General features: G+C 36.9%; 1 long non-coding RNA gene across 1 annotated transcript; it reads right to left on the bottom strand.

Annotated features, from left to right (window-relative positions):
* Positions 1-545: 545 nt before the first annotated feature.
* LOC118499313 lies at positions 546-5,180 on the bottom strand. Its single transcript, XR_004901835.1, has 3 exons — positions 4,979-5,180; positions 2,300-2,310; positions 546-562 (listed from the first exon to the last, which is right to left on the bottom strand). It is a non-coding gene; the product is annotated as an uncharacterized LOC118499313 (long non-coding RNA).
* Positions 5,181-7,406: the final 2,226 nt, after the last annotated feature.

Raw genomic sequence — 7,406 nt, 5'->3', positions numbered from 1 at the left:
ACGCCTACAAAGTAGGCACCTTGGGACCTCACATTGTTCTCCCAGCATCTTTTCCACTGTTCAAAACACTCTGCAAAACCCTTTGTTGGAATTGCTATCAGCTGCCCTGTCATATTTTCCTAAATCTCACTGATGGTCTGAAATCTCTTCCCTTTCAAAGGTGACCTTAGTTTTGGGAAAAGGCAGAAGTCACAGGGTGCCAAATCTGGGCTTTAGGGGGGCTGAGTCACCTGGGTGACTTGATGTTTTGCCAAAAACCTCTGCACGAGATGTGATGCAAGAGCGGGCATGTTGTTGTGATAAAGCTGCCAATCTCCAGTTGCCTATAGCTATAGCCATTTTCATCGAATTCCATCCCTTAGCCAATGAAGAACATTGAGGTAGTACTCCTTATTAATTGTTTGGCCTGGAGGGACGTACTTGTAACGGATAACACCTTCTCAATCAAAAAACACAGTTAACATGGTCCTGATCTTTATGTGACTTTGTGGTACCTTCTTCAGATGTGAGAAAACCAGGTGACTTCCATTGGGATGACTAGGCCTTCATTTCTGTATCTTAGCTATAGACCCACAATTAATTTCCTCCTTGAGGAAATTTGTTCATTAATAGCAATTTGAATTGTCATTAGCAACTGCAACACAATGTTCCTTCTGCTGTGGTAGTAGAAGCCATGGAACAAATTTTGCCGAGACACATTTCATGCCAGTATCCTGAATCAAAATATTGGATACAGAAGTTTTGAAATCCCTAAATCAGCTTCTAGTTCTCACTCTGTCACCAATCTTTGTTGATTACAGCGCATACACATTCAACATTTTCAGGTGTTCTGTTTGTTGCAGGCCTTCCAGAATATGGATTGCTTTCAACAGATACTCAACCATCTTTGAAGTGTTTATGCCACTGTTTTATATGCGCTGCACTCATTGCATTATCCCTGAAAGCCTTCTGAATCATTCAAATAGTTTCCATGGAGGAATGTTCAAGCTCAATGCAAAATCTGATGTAGATTTGTTGCTCTACCTGCTCAGTCATTTTGAATGCAAGGGCCACACAGTCCACAAGCTCATTCAACAGTGTCTACCACCCCTGCGAACTAGTACAGTGAAGTTGTCATTGTTCATGCACATGCACTCCAGTCCCCTGTGTTTGGTTGCCAGGTTACATAGATGTTGCACAACCATTCTCATAATATTAACAATGGCTGGACTTTTTCCAGACAGATCTTATATATATGCACCCCTCTGTTTCTTGCAGCAGTATTCATGGTGGCCAAGACATGGAAACAACCAATGTATCCTTCGATAGACGGTTGGATAAAAAAGATGTGGTACATATATACAATGGAATACTACTCAGCCATAATAAAAAAAATTAAGCTTTGCCATTTGTGACAATATAAATGGACATTGAGAATATCCTGCTAAGTAAAATAAGTCAGAGAGAAAAATTCAACAACCTTATGATTTCACTCAAATGTGGGATATAAAACTGAAAACAAATGAACAAATAGGACAAATGAACAGAAACTCATAGACTCAGACAACACTATGGTGGTTATTAGAGGAAAGGGGGCTGATGGGGGGGGTGGTAGTAAAAGGTAAAAGGAATCAAATATGTAGTATTTGACTTGTCAAGAGACTTGACTTTGGATGGCAGACACACAACGCAATGTACAGATAAGGTATTATAGAATTGTATACTTAAAACTTATATAATTTTGTTAACCAATGTCACCCCAATAAATTTAATTTTAAAAGAAAAGAAACAAACTACAGAGAAAAGAGGACCCAGTGGTAATGTAATATGCTGGGAGATAATGAATTAGGTCAGCAATAGAATGATACAGGTTCTAGAGACCCTGGCCTTTGCTCCTGTGAACAGTCTCTTGGTATTATTACTGACAAATTATTACTGACAGTCTTATAAAATAGAAGCATAATTAGAGTAACTTTTGCCTGAATAACTTAGAAAGGCCATAATGCTTTAACATAGCTTGAAGAAGAATATTCAGCCAAATAAATTACTTGGCATTCAATTGAGAAAAGAAATTTCTCCAAAGGTCCTAATGTTGCTGGTGGAAGTCAGGCTCATTCATGGCATCACAAGGAAAGCATTCCAGGGACCTGTATTTGAGGTGCAGTCTTGCCGTAAGGTTTATTTTGGTGGAAGGATGCCCCTGTGTTTGTTTCTCTCCATCATGCCATAGAAAATTAGGACAAATATAAAGGTCAGTGTCCAGAGTTTCTGTTTCCTATCAAATCTTAGTCCTTTGGAGCCCACACAGCCTGCCATGGACCCTGGTAGCTGCTAGATCTGCATGGCCATGTGCTCCCAGGAGAGAGAGAATGCATGAGGAAATGGGGTGGGTGTGGGTTATCAAGCATGGCATGCACAAGATAGAGAGTTTCTATGTTCTCCTGGGGTTATATCCAGAATATTTTTCAAAATAACTAATCAACTTCCCAACCTTTTTTGCCTTGTGATTTGTCCACACTACCTAGTAGACTGACAGGCCTCTATAGATAAGCACCTCCCCGTGTGCCCCCCAACAATACAGTAGCAGAGGGCAGATAGTGTTTCTGAGATTTCCTGTGCTCCAAGGGTTAAGTCTCCTTGGCAGAAGTCCTCTGTGGTGTGTGAAAGAGTATGTAAATGCTGTAGCTAAGCAAGCATGCTTATGCTTTATTAAACTCAATGTCTAATTCCCTTTTACTCCCTTTCTTATTAATAACTAGTTAACTACCTACAGTAACATTATGAGATTGAATTGTACCACTCTTGACCCAGTCACCGTGAAATAAACACAGCCTATGTTTTATGCTGACCTAGTACTACTTTGAAATTATAATTGAATTACTTAAATGCCTTCTATCACTGTGCCAAAAGTAGAACCACGGGACTCCTAAAAAAACTTTTAAAAACAGGTGTGCCATAATTTGTATCCCAATTTAGATTGCATATAAAATGCACAGTTGCCAAGGTCAGCTTTTTTCCACTGACCTTTAAGTAAATTTCATTCACATAAGAAAAGTGTGCAAGAATCTTAGTGTGGGAAAATTGAAAAAATACATATATTTATATCAAGTTCTATAACAAATGATATGCTTTCAGGCTTGTGACATAAATTTTATCTAAGACTTCTACACCCACTCTTAAAGAACACTTACATAGTAGGAAAAAATACAAGGTTTAAAGTAAAAAGAAATCATTATTGAAATATTGCATTCAAAAACAGATTTTACTGCCTCTGTCCAAAAAAGTGTGCAAAGAAGCATAGCATTTATTGATTTATTCATTCACTCTTTTTGTGTATTCATCCAGATACAAAGGAGGGGGCGTTTCCTTTCTACCTCCATGCTGAGACCTCCTCCTCCTTTTCATCCCATACCTCTCTTCTTGGTAGGACTCCACAGCTGCCTCATGCCCCTCTGCACAATGTGTCTTGAACAAACATTTCTTGAAATGTCAAAGTGCACCACCATCAACCTCTAAAAGCTGGGGCCCCGAGGATTCCTGGCATAAAGCTGCTAAGCTCCACGGTTAATTATTTGAGGTACGTATGCATGTTTATATGGTGTATGTATATATGTGTGTGCATGCATGTATGTATAAAAATACATTAATGTTTTTGCATTAAATTCTAAAAAAATTATCAGCCAAAATTATAGCCTATTAAAATATCTTCAAGTACATGCATTTGACGATCTTCAGGATTTCTTTCCACTACATTTTTAAATAAAAAGTGTGAATTAGGAACTTTAGTTATTAACATTAGAGGAAGGGGTCTTTAGTTATTAAAGTCCCCTTCCTCTAATAACTTCTTTCTCTAATACCACTTAGGTAAAAAGCTTAATAAATGTAGGAACTCTGATTTATAAAGACCTCTTTGGAGCAAAAATATGTCATAGCTAAATCTGTGGTTACCTTTCTGAGTAATTTTGGTTCAGTTGATATGTTTAATTATAAAAGTGAGTAGTGGTCTTTATTTTTAAAGCATTTAAAATTAACAATTTTAAAAAATTTTAATAAATGGTTCCCTTATTGGTTTGCTAGTGTTATCAATTTTGGAATTTTGAGGATTTTCTCAAAGCAAATCTCCTCCAGGTGATGAAATTTAAAATGATTCAAAAGAAATAAAACATCTTTGGAGGACAATTTGGCAACATAATCAAAATTATAATTATGTAATGCTTTGATACAGGAATTGATGGCTCAGAAAATTCTGAAAATTTATGCTACAAAATATTAGCACATGTGAGAAATGACATAAGTGCAAGTTTATTTACTTTCACACATTGTTAAAGAATTTAATGTTGAGATTTAGTATAAATGTCCAACCTTAGTGGAATGACTAAATTATGATCGATGAAATGGAATATAACACAACTTTTAAAAAGAGAAAATTCTCTGTATACTGGTATGGGAACATTGAAAAAATATACTATTAAATGAAACAAAGGTACAGAACAATGGGTTTAGAAAACTATCTTTTGTGTAAAAAGGATGAGGTTAAGACAGTACATTTAAATTTATTACGTATGTATAAAGACTATCAAAAATAATCATTGTTTGGTTCACAGGCCTGAGCACAGGCCTGTGAACCAAAGGGTTATTGGTTCAATTCCCAGTTAGGGCACATGCCAGGGTTGCTGTCCAAGTTGCCAGTAGTGGGTGTTCAAGAGGCAACCACACATCAACGTTTCTCTTCCTTTCTTTCTCCTTCCCTTACCCTCTCTCTAAAAATAAATAAATAAAACCTTTTTAAAAATAATTATTGTTAACTTCATGTCGGGAAGAAGGGCAACTTCAAAAAAGTTGGAGGATGTAGGGTAGAGAGACTTTTCATTGTATATGTTTTTATAGTTTGTGATTTCTTAACCAGGAATTACCTATCTAAATATTTTAGAAATATGAAGCAATAAAAATAGTTTTAAAAGTAAACAAAATGAAATTATTCCAGTATAATAGGACATACTAGAACACAGGTGGCAAACACAAGGCCCGTGGGCCAAATCCGGCCCTCCACCTTGTTTTATCTGGCCTGGCACCTTGTTTCTACCTGGTGTCAGTGCTGAGCTTTCACTTAACCATAAGAAGTAGTTACATATATACAGTCTTAAAATTACATTCAGCCCCTTGAAGGCAACTGGGAGGCTGATGTGATCCCCTATGAAAATGTGTTTCATACCCCTGTACTAGAGTGATTAGAAACCCTCCTCCACTGCCTGACACCCAATCACTTATGCTATAAAAGTTTAAAAAGAATTGAAAAGGTGGTTTTCTTACAGATATCTATTTTCTGGTGTGGCTGGAAAAACGTCCCATGAGATTGGAAAAATATTGCACTCCCATCATCTACAAGGTTTTTTTTCCCCAAACTTGATATTCTTTTACATGTTTCTCTAGTGATTTCTTCATTTTTCTCAATCCAACACATCTATAATCTGCTAAAAATAAATATGCTTACTGTTGCCCTTTCTTCAAATTACTTTTAAAGCCTTGACAGATGACTATGAATATCTTTGAAGCTCCTTCTGAAGGAATGTCCATGTATTATATTATTGTCCCACTCCAATGTCACCAATAGCATGCTTCCTCAATTTTTAATATTTTAACAATTATGTGTGAAGCAAAGTTAATGAGTCCAACACTCTGATAAGTGTTACAAGGAACAAAAGATGAGGAAGGCTTGCGCCTGCCACACAGTAAGATTACAATCCAGGGACCTGGCCTCTATCTTTAAACTATGGAGCTTCTTTTTTTTACACTGACTGAGACCCAACTCTGTACCAAGCACAAGCTTTCCAGTTTTATTTCTTAAATTCCTTCCACCTGTACGCATTCTCCTTCTTGATAATAACCCCAGCTGTCTTTTATAGATCTAATTCTCAGTGCCTGTCATAGGGCTTAGTCCTTTATAAGTATAGAAGGTACAAGTTTCACTAACAATAAATTTAGAGGGCTAAAAATGTAACTATTTTTTCTATGAGTGGACTTCTATTTCAAAACTCATTCTACTGGTGGCAGAGACAGAATCTTAACTTTGGAAAGAAATAAGTCCATTCAGAATTTTTTCCACTCTCTCTTCAAAGTTATACATGTTGCCATTGTTGGGGGGTGGCAACTGGGGATACTCACATAGTATCCAGTCTTTGGTAAGAAAAAGTATTCTGACTTCACCCGTTTCCCATTCAGGTTGACCTCTCCTGAACTGTTCACTTTCTCATTGGATTGTGATGAACATCTTCTGTCATCACTGACCTTACTTGGTTTTGCTTGACTCTCCGACACCTACTGTTCCTTCGTGCCCATGATTGCAGCAGCCCTCCAGATCCAGAACTGCCAAAGTCCCCTCTGTTCCAATGATGATCCCATTGAAAAACAGTCAGCTGCTCCCTGTGTCACTCAGGATTAGTTGTTCGCTTGCCGGAGTCCTGGGACTACAAATAGCATGCGACCACTTCTACTCTGCTGCTCTTCTACTGTGTTGATGCCTCCTCTCATGTGAGGGAGGGGGCACCAAATATATCTGGGGGAACTCTGGCTTCCTTTTCAGGACAAGGTAGGATCTGCCTCCTTCCTAAATATTATCAGAATTTCTTTCTCATTCACATCAGTATTCCCATTTCCAATTCCCTCATCTTTTTCTACTGTCCCATGGTACACTTTATTTACCCTCTGTGACAGAAGAAAAAGAAAAGAAAGAAAGACAGAAAGAAAGAGAAGACTCCAGTCATTTCTTCAAATTTCTTGGTGCTTAAATAACAAATTAGCTCCCTGGTTTCAACATTATGCTAAATAACACATCAAAAGTTAAACACATCAACAAATTAACTTATATGAGAATTTTATCCCTGATGCACAAATATTAACTCATTTATTATTTATCGCAGTTCTATAAATGAAGGTATGATGGATTTTACAATATCTTTTATAACCTGAGGCTTGGTTGTTTCCCAATGTCATGAAATCAGTAAGTGAGCAGAGTTGGAATTGAACCCAGACCTTTCTATTCCCAAGTTTGTGCTTTTAACCATAATCTGTTCTAAAAGAACATTTTTTTCTCCTAACCTCTGAAATGTCACTCTTTTCTTGCTTACATGAAGCTGCACTCATTTAGCTTACTTTCTTAATTTGTTTCCATATTTGGCTCTAAACACCTCTTTCTTTTTTGTTTCTATATTATGGTACATAGATTTCACAGCTTTTTACTTTAGTCAGATCCAAATTAATTCTATTACTTTTCAAATCTGTGTTACTGTTGCTTCTTTTATATTCAGTATTTTATTTATAGATTCTATTTTGCCCAACCTTGAGGCTTTTTATTTTTTAAAGCAAAGTTTTATAAGAGCACATTATTTTTTATTTTCTCCTCAAGCAGCCTATACCACCTTTACAGACTG

Source organism: Phyllostomus discolor, chromosome 3, assembly GCF_004126475.2.
Source record: "Phyllostomus discolor isolate MPI-MPIP mPhyDis1 chromosome 3, mPhyDis1.pri.v3, whole genome shotgun sequence".
Taxonomy (NCBI): domain Eukaryota; kingdom Metazoa; phylum Chordata; class Mammalia; order Chiroptera; family Phyllostomidae; genus Phyllostomus; species Phyllostomus discolor.
This window is presented reverse-complemented; position numbering and strand designations above follow the sequence as displayed.